The sequence below is a fragment of the Daucus carota genome, chromosome 9, assembly GCF_001625215.2.
Source record: "Daucus carota subsp. sativus chromosome 9, DH1 v3.0, whole genome shotgun sequence".
NCBI lineage: Eukaryota > Viridiplantae > Streptophyta > Magnoliopsida > Apiales > Apiaceae > Daucus > Daucus carota.
In genome coordinates this window covers 18,939,169-18,954,782 of record NC_030389.2, presented here as the reverse complement: position 1 = coordinate 18,954,782, position 15,614 = coordinate 18,939,169, and positions in this window count along the sequence as shown.

Sequence of the window (15,614 nt, the reverse complement as noted above, 5' to 3'; positions counted from 1 at the left end):
GTTTCCGGGCCAAACGAGTCAAGATTGAAACTACAAGTTGATTCTAATTTCAAACAACCGAAAATGAAGCTACAAGTTGGTGTCAACTTCAAACAAGTCCGGAATGAAGTTACAAGTTGTTTCCAACTTCCATCTAGTCAATAATGAAGCTACAAGTTGTTTCCGGGCTCAAACATGTCCAAAATGAAACCACAAGTTGATTCCAATTTCAAACAAACGAAAATGAAGCTACAACTTGTTTTCAACTTTAAACGACTCCGGAATGAAGCTAAAAATTATTTCCAACTTCAATCTAGTCAATAATGAAGCTACAAGTTGTTTCCAGGCTCAAACGAGTCAAGAATGAAACTACAAGTTGATTCCAATTTCAAACAACCGAAAATGAAGCTACAAATTGTTTTCAACTTCAAACGAGTCCGGAATGAAGCTAAAAATTGTTTCCAACTTCAATCTAGTCAATAGTGAAGCTACAAGTTGTTTCCAGGCTCAAACGAGTCAAGAATGAAACTACATGTTGATTCCAATTTCAAACAACCGAAAATGAAGCTACAAGTTGTTTTCAACTTCATCTGAGTCTTGAATGAAGCTACAAGTTGTTTTCAACTTCAAACGAGTCCAGAATGAAGCTACAAGTTGTTTCCAACTCATTTAGCAAAATAAAAAAGTTGTTCCCAACTTCAATCTAGTCAATAATGAAGCTACAAGTTGTTTCCGGGCTCAAACGAGCCAAGAATGAAACTACAAGTTGATTCCAATTTCAAACAACCGAAAATGAAGCTACAAGTTGTTTTCAACTTCAAACGAGTATGGAATGAAGCTACAAGTTGTTTCCAACTTCAATCTAGTCAATAATGAAGGTACAAGTTGTTTCCGGGCTCAAACGAGTCAAGAATGAAACTACAAGTTGATTCCAATTTCAAACAACCGAATATGAACCTACAAGTTGTTTTCAACCTCAAACGAGTCGGGAATGAAGCTAAAAATTGTTTCCAACTTCAATCTAGTCAATAGTGAAGCTACAAGTTGTTTCCAGGCTCAAACGAGTCAAGAATGAAACTACAAGTTGATTCTAATTTCAAACAACCGAAAATGAAGATACAAGTTTGTTTCAACTTCAAACAAGTCCAGAATGAAGCTACAAGTTGTTTCCGGGCTCAAACGAGTCAAGAATGAAACTACAAGTTGATTCCAATTTCAAACAACCGAAAATGAAGCTACAAGTTGTTTTCAACTTCAAACGAGTATGGAATGAAGCTACAAGTTGTTTCCAACTTCAATCTAGTCAATAATGAAGCTACAAGTTGTTTCCGGGCTCAAACGAGTCAAGAATGAAACTAAAAGTTAATTCCAATTTCAAACAACCGAAAATGAAGCTACAAGTTGTTTTCAACTTCAAACGAGTCCGGAATAAAGCTAAAAATTGTTTCCAACTTCAATCTAGTCAATAGTGAAGCTACAAGTTGTTTCCAGGCTCAAACGAGTCAAGAATGAAACAAGTTGATTCCAATTTAAAACAACCGAAAATGAAGCTACAAGTTGTTTTCAACTTCATCTGAGTCCAGAATGAAGCTACAAGTTGTTTTCAACTTCAAACGAGTCCGGAATGAAGCTAAAAATTATTTCCAACTTCAATCTAGTCAATAATGAAGCTACAAGTTGTTTCCGGGCTCAAACGAGTCAAGAATGAAACTACAAGTTGATTCCAATTTCAAACAACCGAAAATGAAGCTACAAATTGTTTTCAACTTCAAACGAGTCTGGAATGAAGCTAAAAATTGTTTCCAACTTCAATCTAGTCAATAGTGAAGCTACAAGTTTTTTCCAGGCTCAAACGAGTCAAGAATGAAACTACATGTTGATTCCAATTTCAAACAACCGAAAATGAAGCTACAAGTTGTTTTCAACTTCATCTGAGTCTTGAATGAAGCTACAAGTTGTTTTCAACTTCAAACGAGTCCAGAATGAAGCTACAAGTTGTTTCCAACTCATTTAGCAAAATAAAAAAGTTGTTCCCAACTTCAATCTAGTCAATAATGAAGCTACAAGTTGTTTCCGGGCTCAAACGAGCCAAGAATGAAACTACAAGTTAATTCCAATTTCAAACAACCGAAAATGAAGCTACAAGTTGTTTTCAACTTCAAACGAGTATGGAATGAAGCTACAAGTTGTTTCCAACTTCAATCTAGTCAATAATGAAGGTACAAGTTGTTTCCGGGCTCAAACGAGTCAAGAATGAAACTACAAGTTGATTCCAATTTCAAACAACCGAATATGAACCTACAAGTTGTTTTCAACCTCAAACGAGTCGGGAATGAAGCTAAAAATTGTTTCCAACTTCAATCTAGTCAATAGTGAAGTTACAAGTTGTTTCCAGGCTCAAACGAGTCAAGAATGAAACTACAAGTTGATTCCAATTTCAAACAACCGAAAATGAAGATACAAGTTGGTTTCAACTTCAAACAAGTCCAGAATGAAGCTACAAGTTGTTTCCGGGCTCAAACGAGTCAAGAATGAAACTACAAGTTGATTCCAATTTCAAACAACCGAAAATGAAGATACAAGTTGGTTTCAACTTCAAACAAGTCCAGAATGAAGCTACAAGTTGTTTCCGGGCTCAAACGAGTCAAGAATGAAACTACAAGTTGATTCCAATTTCAAACAACCGAAAATGAAGCTACAAGTTGTTTTCAACTTCAAACGAGTATGGAATGAAGCTACAAGTTGTTTCCAACTTCAATCTAGTCAATAATGAAGCTACAAGTTGTTTCCGGGCTCAAACGAGTCAAGAATGAAACTAAAAGTTAATTCCAATTTCAAACAACCGAAAATGAAGCTACAAGTTGTTTTCAACTTCAAACGAGTCCGGAATAAAGCTAAAAATTGTTTCCAACTTCAATCTAGTCAATAGTGAAGCTACAAGTTGTTTCCAGGCCCAAACGAGTCAAGAATGAAACAAGTTGATTCCAATTTAAAACAACCGAAAATGAAGCTACAAGTTGTTTTCAACTTCATCTGAGTCCAGAATGAAGCTACAAGTTGTTTTCAACTTCAAACGAGTCCGGAATGAAGCTAAAAATTATTTCCAACTTCAATCTAGTCAATAATGAAGCTACAAGTTGTTTCCGGGCTCAAACGAGTCAAGAATGAAACTACAAGTTGATTCCAATTTCAAACAACCGAAAATGAAGCTACAAATTGTTTTCAACTTCAAACGAGTCTGGAATGAAGCTAAAAATTGTTTCCAACTTCAATCTAGTCAATAGTGAAGCTACAAGTTGTTTCCAGGCTCAAACGAGTCAAGAATGAAACTACATGTTGATTCCAATTTCAAACAACCGAAAATGAAGCTACAAGTTGTTTTCAACTTCATCTGAGTCTTGAATGAAGCTACAAGTTGTTTTCAACTTCAAACGAGTCCAGAATGAAGCTACAAGTTGTTTCCAACTCATTTAGCAAAATAAAAAAGTTGTTCCCAACTTCAATCTAGTCAATAATGAAGCTACAAGTTGTTTCCGGGCTCAAACGAGCCAAGAATGAAACTACAAGTTAATTCCAATTTCAAACAACCGAAAATGAAGCTACAAGTTGTTTTCAACTTCAAACGAGTATGGAATGAAGCTACAAGTTGTTTCCAACTTCAATCTAGTCAATAATGAAGGTACAAGTTGTTTCCGGGCTCAAACGAGTCAAGAATGAAACTACAAGTTGATTCCAATTTCAAACAACCGAATATGAACCTACAAGTTGTTTTCAACCTCAAACGAGTCGGGAATGAAGCTAAAAATTGTTTCCAACTTCAATCTAGTCAATAGTGAAGCTACAAGTTGTTTCCAGGCTCAAACGAGTCAAGAATGAAACTACAAGTTGATTCCAATTTCAAACAACCGAAAATGAAGATACAAGTTGGTTTCAACTTCAAACAAGTCCAGAATGAAGCTACAAGTTGTTTCCGGGCTCAAACGAGTCAAGAATGAAACTACAAGTTGATTCCAATTTCAAACAACCGAAAATGAAGCTACGAGTTATTTCCAATTTCAATCTAGTCAACAATGAATCTACAAGTTGTTTCCGGGCTCAAACGAGTCAAGATTGAAACTACAAGTTGATTCTAATTTCAAACAACCGAAAATGAAGCTACAAGTTGGTGTCAACTTCAAACAAGTCCGGAATGAAGTTACAAGTTGTTTCCAACTCATTTAGCAAAAAAAAAAAAAGTTGTTTCCAACTTCCATCTAGTCAATAATGAAGCTACAAGTTGTTTCCGGGTTCAAACGAGTCAAGAATGAAACTACAAGTTGATTCCAATTTCAAACAAACGAAAATGAAGCTACAACTTGTTTTCAACTTCAAACGACTCCGGAATGAAGCTAAAAATTATTTCCAACTTCAATCTAGTCAATAATGAAGCTACAAGTTGGTTCCAGGCTCAAACGAGTCAAGAATGAAACTACAAGTTGATTCCAATTTCAAACAACCGAAAATGAAGCTTCAAATTGTTTTCAACTTCAAACGAGTCCGGAATAAAGCTAAAAATTGTTTCCAACTTTAATCTAGTCAATAGTTAAGCTACAAGTTGTTTCCAGGCTCAAACGAGTCAAGAATGAAACTACAAGTTGATTCCAATTTAAAACAACCGAAAATGAAGCTACAAGTTGTTTTCAACTTCATCTGAGTCCAGAATGAAGCTACAAGTTGTTTTCAACTTCAAATGAGTCCGGAATGAAGCTAAAAATTATTTCCAACTTCAATCTAGTCAATAATGAAGCTACAAGTTGTTTCTGGGCTCAAACGAGCCAAGAATGAAACTACAAGTTGATTCCAATTTCAAACAACCGAAAATGAAGCTACAAGTTGTTTTCAACTTCAAACGAGTATGGAATGAAGCTACAAGTTGTTTCTGTGACGGACCCAACTTAAATAACCGACTAAAGCATGTATAAACGATAAATAAACTAGAATTATAGAGTTATGAGATATTAGAACTAAAATCTAAATCCACAATCCCCGGATCACCAGGAATGAGTATGAACAACAACTAAAGTTATTACAACCCAAATAGAAACCAAATTAAATCTAAGTCATTACTACAGTTTTTTAATCCCAAAAGAGTAGAAGAAATTAACTAGGGAACTACGAGTTCCCACCTGCTCCCATCATAAAATACGACGGTAAGCAATCCCGTTGGCCTGAGGTGGATTTACGTGCGGTCCTGCTTGAATCGGGCCATTCTCGGGTTTCACTGAAGGGTTATAACAACAACAATATTATATGAGCAAAAAGCTCAGCAAGTGAAAGCAGTAGATTGACAGTTCACAATATGTAATATAACAGGTGCAAAAACAAACAACAATATCACAAGTATAAACGCAAGTAAAGGTGCAATGTGGGATATCCCCCGCCCCCCACGTCCGCCCCCCCATGCCTGTAACCCCCCATGCCTCCCCAGTTACCCCCCTACACCTGCGTCGCTATGTAAGCTTCCTTTTCAGTCCCACCAGTCAGACCCGCCACCGCTCCCTTAGTAGACGATGCTAGTGACGTCTCTCTGGCTCCAATTTCCTCACCTCCAGGCTCCTTTTTTAATTAAACAAACACCTGTCTCCATAGCGAAACACCACTCTCCCTTCCACCCTCTCTTTTCGCTCTCTACCCTACGCTACTTCGAAGATACTCCTCATTAACGTGACTTTCACCCCACTTTAGCACACGTTACTTATGTCTTATTAGTTGTGATTTCCTCTACTTGACATCGTCTGGCTCCCTCCTGTTAAGCTTTTGATTGTTTTGACCTCCATTCCGCTTTTGTCGGGAAACGTTCCTTTCTGTTATTGGACTTTTCCACATTAGCTTCTTATCGCGGGATAGCCCCTCGCTCTTGTATCTTTCTTTTCTTTTTATTTATCACTAATTCATGTCGAGCGGCAAAAAAAAAAAAAAAAAAACTTCAACGATGTCCAGAATGAACAGTACAAGTGTTCCACACTTATTAGCAAAAAAAAAAAGTCTGTTCCCCACCACCCCTTCACCATCACCGTCAATATATCCCCAGACACGCCGCTATACAAGTTGGGTCCCTGGCGCTCAATCCACGGCTCAAGAATGAAACTACCAGTGATTCCACTTGTCACACACATCTGCTCACTATGTACTCCTGTATCAGCTAACCCTGAGTTGTTTCCAAAGCGACACTCTTAGTCAACAATGACCATCTTAAATTAGTTCGTTTTCCGCGCGACTCCACACCGACCTGTCAAGGTTGATAATACAACGCTGATTCTAATTTCAAACAATTTTTATCGAATATGGCCTATTCTACTCGCTACAAGTGGTGGTCAATTCAAAACAAGTCCGGTATATGAGTTACCAAGTTGTTTCAAATCTAATTTTAGCGAAAACAAAAAAGTTGTTTCCAATTCCATCTCGTCAATAATGAAGCTACAAGTTGTTTCGGTGCCTCAACTGAGTCATAGAATGAAACTACAAGTTATTACATTCAATTACAAACGAAACTGAACTACAAATTGTTTTTCCTAACTTCAACACGATTATGGCATGAAGCTACAAGTTGTTTACAACTTCATAATCTAGTCAATAATGAAGTCTAACAGTTGTTTCCGGGCCCTCAAACGCTTGTCTCAAGAAATGAACTAATTCTCAAGTTGTAATGCCAATTTCTAACCACAACTTCGAATAGAACTACCCCCAGTTGTTTTTCAACTTCAAACGATGTCCGGAATGAAAGCTTAAAAATGTTTCCACCTTACATCTTATCAATAATGAAGCTTACAAGTTGTTTCCAGCTCAAACGAGTCTAAGAATGAAACTACAAGTGATTCCAATTTCCGAAACCGCAAAAATGCGCCAGTTGGTTTCACTTCAAACGCGTCCAAGCATGAAGCTTACAGTTGTTTCCACTCATTTAGCAAAAACAACGTGTTTCCAACTTCAATCTAGTCAATAATGAAGCTACAATTTTTTTCCGGGCTCAACACGAGCCAAGATGAAACTACAAGTTGATTCCAAATTTCAAACAACCGAAACTGGACCTACAAGTTGTTTTCAACTTTTCAAACCGCGTCCGGAATGAAGCTAAACATTGTTTCCAACTTAAATCTAGTCATACTGAAGCTAGCACAAGTTGTTTCCAGGCTCAAACGAGTCGAGAAGGGAAAACTACAAGTTGATTTCAATTCAGGACACCGAATAATGAAGCTAGCTACAAGGTTTGGTTTCAATGTTCAAACGAGTCCGGAATGAAGCTAAAAATTATTCCAACTTCAATCTAGTCACATAATGAAGCTACTAGCTACAAGTTTTTTTCCGGGCCTTCAAACGAGTCAAGAATGATGAAACTTACAAGTTGACTTCCAATTTCAAACACTGAAAAATGAAACTACCAAGTTGTTTTCAACTTCAAAACGAGTCATCAACAAGGAATCTACAAGTTGTTTCCGGGCTCAAACCGCGTCAAGATGGAAACTTACAAGTTGATTCTAAATTTCAAACAACCGAAAGTGAAGCTACACAGTTCTGGTGTCAACTTTCAAACAAGTCGGAACTGAAGTTATCAAGTTGTTTCAAAACTCATTTAGCGAAGGGAAAAAAAGTTTGTTCCAACTTCCATATAGTCAATAATGACGCTAAAGTTGTTTCGGGCTCAAAGAGTCAATCAAGAATGAAACTACACGTTTATTACAATTTCAAGAAACCGAAAATGACGCTACAAAATTGTTTTCACCTTCCAACGAGGATTGGAATGCATCTACAGTTTACAACTTCAATCTAGTCAATACTTTGAAGCTACAATTTGTTTCCGGCTCAAACGAGTCAATGATGACATAAAGTTGATTCCACTTTCAAACAACCCGAATATGAACCTACAAGTTGCTTTTCAATTCCAAAACGAGTCCGGAATGAAGCTCAAATGTTTCCCAACTTCAATCTAGTCAATAATGAAGCTACAAGCTGTTTCCCGGCTCAAAACGATGTCAAGAATGAAAACTCAGTAGATTACAGCTTCTTCAAATCTGTGCTTCAAAGCGTTCAAGGGTATTGGTCAATGTATCTTCTTTTCCCTAAAGGTGTCCTCAACGCATTCAAGCCATCCTTGCTAAGTTTTATGGGGGGGGAATTTACAATCGAGCTTCCATTATAAGTTGCATGGGTGGATTGTTGTTTCAAAAAGAAGAATGGGGGTTGGGGGTTTAGGACTCCGTGATTATGTTTGAATGAATAGAGCTGCCAGTTTGCACCAAATCTGGCGTCTCTCCAAACCTGACCGTTTTTTCTCCTTGTGGTCTTGTTATGGGTCCACTCTGGTTCTAAAACACAAGCACCTTCTGGACTGCTCAGACCATATAAGTGCCCCTAGAACTCCGGAAAAATTCTTAATCAGCGTAGCGAAGCTCTGAGTACCTCACTTGTATTGTAAAAGAAGGATTCTCGGTTCAGCTTATGGTATGATCCTTGGCTCACCTCTAGCCTTGGTTGAAATTTATGGTGAAGGTATTATTTCTACCAATGGATCCTCCTATACGCCACTGTTGGATCGTAATCGAAATGGTAAGTGGGTGGTTTCTAGTTCCAATGATTATAGAGCTGTCCAAATTCGTTCTTTGTTGGCTTCGGTTCTATGGTGGCAGCATGCTGTTCTCTGGAGCAATGACTTATGGTTAATCTTCGTACTATATGGGAATCCATTCGTAGAAGGGGTACATCACAGCCTTGGATTCCCTTGGTTTGGAACACATTCATATTCATTCTTGGCTCCTTTATTTCCTGGCTTGCTCGTAATCGCTTTCACTCGGACAGGATGATTGATATGCTCTTGCTGTTTGATCCGGTTGTTGCTGTGTGTAGTTCTGCTGAAGAGTGTTGGAGCATCTTTTCTTCCTCCTGCCCTTACACTTACTTATTACTACGCTGCCTTGTCCATTTGCTATTACCTCTCTACTGGAATGATTGGTTTCGGGAAAATTCTTTATTGATATAACCTCACTGTTTTTGAGAAGCAGCCTGGCTACCTTACATTTACATTGGTATTTATTTGGTTTGGAGGGAACGTAACGCCCGAGTGCATGATAAGCGGCGTATGAGGTGGCATCTTCCTAGGCTCAATTAACACCAATTGTATAGAGAAAAAATTATTCTCTTGTCCCTTATTCGAGAAATTAAGTGATTCACCCCATCTTAGCCATATCTGTCTTAGTTGTTGATTCTCTAGTGATGACGGCCTGTTTGTTAGTCTTTTAATGTTTTTTCCTATCTTTTTGTGAAAAAAGTTCCTTTCTGTTATTGGGGACTTTTTCCACATTATTAGCTTCCCTATCGCGGGTGCCCCTTATAGGATCTTGTATCTTTTCTTTCTTTTTTTAATTATTAATTTTTCATTAGCAAAAAAAAAAAAAAAAAAACTTCAACGAGTCGAATGAAGCTACAACGCTTGTTTCCAACTTATTTAGCAAAAAAAAGTTGTTTCCCAACTTCAATCAGTCATATGAGCTACAGTTGTTTCCGGGCTCAAACGAGGTCAAGAATGAAACGACAAGTTGATTCCAATTTCAAACAACCGAAAATCAAGCTAACGCGTTGTTTTCCAACTTCAATATAGTGACAATGAATCTACAATTTGTTTCCGGGCTCAACCGAGTCAAGATTGCAACTACACGTTGATTCTAATTTTCAAACAACCGACAATGAAGCCGTACAGTTGGTGTCACCTTCAACCAAGTCGGAATTACGTTACACGTGTTCCAAACTCATTTAGCGAAAAAAAAAGTTGTTTCCAAACTTTCCATTCTAGTCCATAATGACGCTACAAGTTGTTTCCTGGGCTCAAAGAGTTCAAGAATGAAAACTTACACGTTTATTACAATTTCAAACAACCGAAATGTAAAGCTACAACTGAATTGTTTTCAACTTCAAACGAGTATGGAATGAAGCTACAAGTTGTTTACCACTTCAATCTAGTCAATAATGAAGCTACAAGTTGTTTCCGGGCTCAAACGAGTCAAGAATGAAACACAAGTTGATTCCAATTTCAAACAACCGAATATGAACCTACAAGTTGTTTTCAACTTCAAAGAGTCCGGAATGAAGCTAAAAATTGTTTCCAACTTACAATCTAGTCAATAATGAAGCTACAAGTGTTTCCAGGCTCAAACGAGTCAAGAATGAAACTACAAGTTGATTCCAATTTCAGACAACCGAAAATGAAGCTACAAGTTGGTTTCAACTTCAAACGAGTCCAGAATGAAGCTACAAGTTGTTTCCAACTCATTTAGCAAAAAAAACAAAGTTGTTTCCAACTTCAATCTAGTCAATAATGAAGCTACAAGTTTTTTCCGGGCTCAAACGAGCCAAGAATGAAACTACAAGTTGATTCCAATTTCAAACAACCGAAAATGAACCTACAAGTTGTTTTCAACTTCAAACGAGTCCGGAATGAAGCTAAAAATTGTTTCCAACTTAAATCTAGTCAATAATGAAGCTACAAGTTGTTTCAGGCTCAAACGAGTCAAGAATGAAACTACAAGTTGATTTCAATTTCAGACAACCGAAAATGAAGCTACAAGTTGGTTTTCAATTTCAAACGAGTCCGGAATGAAGCTAAAAATTATTTCCAATTCAATCTAGTCAATAATGAAGCTACAAGTTTTTTCCGGGCTCAAACGAGTCAAGAATGAAACTAAAGTTGATTCAATTTCAAACAACTGAAAATGAACCTACAGTTGTTTTCAACTTCAAACGAGTCAACAATGAATCTACAAGTTGTTTCCGGGCTCAAACGAGTCAAGAGTGGAAACTACAAGTTGATTCTAATTTCAAACAACCGAAAGTGAAGCTACAAGTTGGTGTCAACTTCAAACAAGCCGGAATGAAATTACAAGTGTGTTTCCAACTCATTTAGCGAAGAAAAAAGTTGTTTCCAACTTCCATCTAGTCAATAAGAAGCTACAAGTTGTTTCCCGGGCTCAAACGAGTCAAGAATGAAACTACAAGTTTATTACAATTTCAAACACGACCGAAAATGAAGCTACAAATTGTTTTCAACTTCAAACGAGTAGAATGAAGCTACAAGTTGTTTACAACTTCAATCTAGTCAATAATGAAGCTACAAGTTGTTTCCGGGCTCAAACGAGTCAAGAATGAAAACTACAAGTTGATTCCAATTTCAAACAACCGAATATGAACCTACAAGTTGTTTTCAACTTCAAACGAGTCCGGAATGAAGCTAAAATTGTTTCCAACTTCAATCTAGTCAATAATGAAGCTACAAGCTGTTTCCAGGCTCAAACGAGTCAAGAATGAAAACTACAAGTAGATTAAAGCTTATCAAAATCTGTGCTTCAAAGCGTTCAAGGGTATTCGGTCAATGTATCTTTTTCTCCTAAAAGGTTGTCCTCAAACGCATCAAGCCATCCTTGCTAAGTTCTTATGGGGGGGGAATTTACAATCGAGCTGCCATTATAAAGTTGCCTGGGTGGATTGTTGTTTCAAAAAAAAGAAGAAGGGGGGTTGGACTCCGTGCTATGTTTGAATGGAATAGAGCTGCAGTTTTTGCACCAAATCTGGCGTCTTCCAAACCTGACCGTTCTTCCTTGTGGCTGTTTATGGGCCACTCTGGTCTCCTAAAAAACACAAGCACTTCTGGACTGCTACGATCCCATATAAGTGCCCCTAGAACCTCGGAAAATCTTCATCAGCGTAGCGAAGCTCTTGAGTACATCACTTGTATTGTAAAGAAGATTCTAGGTTCAGCTTATGGTATGAATCCTTGGCTCACCTCTAAAGCCTCTGGTTGAAATTTATGGTGAAGGTATTATTTCTCCAATTGATTCCTCCTATAACGCCACTGTTGGATCGTATTCGAAATGGTCAGTGGGTGGTTCTCGTTTCCAATGATATAGAGCTGTCCAAATTCGTTCTTTGTTGGATTCGGTTAATATTGGTGGCAGAGATGCTGTTTGGAGCAATGACTTAGTGTTAATCTTCGTACTATATGGGAATCCATTCGTAGAAGGGGTACATCACAGCCTTGGATTCCATTGGTTTGGAACAAATTTCATATCCTTCTTGCTCCTTTATTTCCTGGCTTGGCCTGCCGTAATAGACTTTCCACTAAGGACAGGATGATTGATATTGCTCTTGCTGTTGATCCGGTTTGTTGCTTGTGTCGTAGTTCTGCTGAGAGTGTGGAGCATCTTTTTCTCCTCCTGCCCTTACACTTACTTATTACTACGTGCTTGTCCATTTGCTATTACTCTCTACTGGAATGATTGGCTTTCGGGAAATTTCTTTATTGATAACCTCACTGTTTTGAGAAGCAGCGCCTACCTTTTACATTAAGTGGTTATTTATTTGTTTGGAGGAACGTAACAGCCGAGTGCATGATAATGGGAGTATGACGGTGGGCAATCTTCATAGGCTCATTAAACAAGTATAGAGAAAAATTATTCTCTTGTCCCTTATTTCGAAGGAAATTAAGTGATTCACCCCATCTTAGCCATATTCTGTATTAGTTTGATTCTCTAGTGATGACTGGCTGTTAAGCTTTTAATGTTTTTTCCTATCTTTTGTGGAAAAGTTCCTTTTGTTATGGGACTTTTTCCACATTAGCTTCCTTATCGCAGGGAATCCCCTAGATCTTGTATCTTTTCTTTCTTTTAATATAATTTCATTTAGCAAAAAAAAAAAAAAAAAAAAAACTTCAAACGAGTCCAGAATGAAGCTACAAGTTGTTTCCAACTTATTTAGCAAAAAAAAAAGTTGTTTCCAACTTCAATCTAGTCAATAATGAAGCTACAAGTTGTTTCCGGGCTCAAACGAGTCAAGAATGAAACTACAAGTTGATTCCAATTTCAAACAACCGAAAATGAAGCTACGAGTTGTTCCAACTTCAATCTAGTCAACAATGAATCTACAAGTTGTTTCCGGGCTCAAACGAGTCAAGATTGAAACTACAAGTTGATTCTAATTTCAAACAACCGAAAATGAAGCTACAAGTTGGTGTCAACTTCAACAGTCCGGAATGAAGTTACAAGTTGTTTCCAACTCATTTAGCGAAAAAAAAAGTGTTTTCCAACTTCCATCTAGTCAATATGAAGCTACAAGTTGTTTCCGGGCTCAAACGAGTCAAGAATGAAACTAAAAGTTATTACAATTCAAACAACCGAAAATGAAGCTACAATTGTTTCAACTTCAAACGACTCCGGAATGAGCTAAAAATTATTTCCAACTTCAATCTAGTCAATAATGAAGCTACAAGTTGTTTCCAGGCTTAAACGAGTCAAGAATGAAACTACAAGTTGATTCCAATTTCAAACAACCGAAAATGAAGCTACACAATTGTTTTCAATTTCAAACGAGTCCGGAATGAAGCAATAATTATTTCCAACTTCAATCTAGTCAATAATGAAGCTACAAGTTTTTTCCGGGTCGAACGAGCCAAGAATGAACTACAAGTTGATTCCAATTTCAAACAACTAAAATGAACCTACAAGTTGTTTTTTCAATTCAACGAGTCCGGAATGAAGCTAAAAATTGTTTCCAACTTTGTAACAACGGTAATTTTGAACTTTTTCATAAGCACGATACTTATATTCTATGTTATTATGTCGATACGTGGAATTGTTATACAAGAGTGTATATATATTCTCTTGTTATGTGGTATTGCAAGTATCACTAATATAATTTATTCTACGCGATATATTTTGTACGCGAGTAAGATTTTTTGTACGCGATTTAGTAATAATGAGATTATACATGACTTGATGGCATAATTAGATTATATTCGTGTATAAATAGTCCGTATGCGAGAAATTAGCTACGCGATTAATTATTCTTGCACGAGTCGATGTTATTTAATAGTTGCGGGCTACTCGATTAATAATAGTAGAGATATCGTAAATAGTGGTAATTGTAATGCGAGCGATTACGTGATATGATATACATATATAATGGTAGTGGAAAGTCGTTTCGTTGTGAATTATTACGTGTATTATTGTGTGTAAATTCTTTTATACTAGATTATATATTAGAGGGTAATACTGAAAATGCTTTTAAAAATATTTCTTTGTCCAAATTTTTGATCATGATTTGTTTAAACTTGTAAAATCTCATAGTATTTATAGTATTAATTTGATGATTTATGGAATTGTAGTTTATTTATTAAAATCCATTCATTTTATTCATACTTTTAATAATTATAAGATTACACTAGTACCCTTGCATGCATTTTGGTAGAGAATAGAGTCCAAGGGCATGACCGACTATTCACACCATTTGACTCTTGTAATTACATCAAAAACCCCACATGCAATTCCACTCAAGCTTGCTAGAGGGTTAGATTGGTAACTTCTTAAATCCACTAACACTTTTGGTCAAGTCATGATGATAAAAACAAGAGAGCACTCAACTTTCTCCACTTCACAAGATCAAAAACCACCAAAACTCTCCTCCCTCTCTCTCTCATTTCAGCCGAATACTACCTCCCTCCCAAACCCTTAAAATTTTCTCTTCATAACCTCATATACACACATATTTTTGCAACTCATCCAAGAGAGAAAAATCATCTCCTAGTCACAAGCTTCCATTTAAGGTTAGTTTGAGTACTTGCATGTCATCAAGCCAAGAGTTTTCGACTTTGGTTCTCATGGACCTAGAGTTGAACTCATGTGGCTTAAATACTTGGACGAGGAGTGGCCTTGAGGGAGTGTATCACCCCCATTTGTCAAGCCATAACCTTGGTTCAAGCCCTCGGCAATGACTCTCAAAGAGCCGAAGGGAGTCCATTGATTTGGATGATTTTTGTGGATGGAATGAGATGTTTCTTGCTGGTTCTTTGAGTTCTAGTCTTTACAAGACTGTTTTACAAGTTTTAAACATTGCATGTCAAGATCTTGCCAAGAAAAGTTAGAGTTTATAAGTGCATGTCATGATTTTCATAGTATAAAGTGTATGCTGATTTTGTCACTTTTTAAACTGGTTTTTGATCATTGCATGCCTCGGTTTTTGCCATAAAATGCTAGTATAATATGTGCCATGATTAGTCATGTTCAGTTTTGATGTATTATGTGATTTTATATGGATTATGAGTTCGAAATCATGCTTAAAAATGCTGAAAACCAATCTGCTCTGCTCTGCTGTGATTTTGGCTTCGGTAATGTGATTTTTGAGGCTTGATTTGTGTTGTAATTTCTTGTATAAGGCTATACAGTAGTGGTATATAGATTATAGATTAGAGTTGTTGGCTTGGTTGTTGTTGAATGGTGTTAAGATGGGTGATAAGGTGGAAGGACGCACACACTAGCACTGGACAGAATTTTTGCACATAGAAACTAGGAGTTTTGGTGTTGATTTGGTTGGGTTTTACTTGTCCCAAGTGTCCAGGAGTTGGGAGTGAGTTTTGTTATGATTCCAGTAGTCTTAAATCACCAAAGCCCCTGCATTTAGGTAGGTATACACACTCAAAACAGTAGATACCCCAAAACAGGGCAGAATTGAACAATCTGTGTTCTTGTGAGGTTTTCACCTTGTCATGAGTGAGGCCTTCATGGGGCCTTGGCTTAAATGAGTTTAGTGAACCCTTAGGAAGCCTAAAAAACCATTATAAC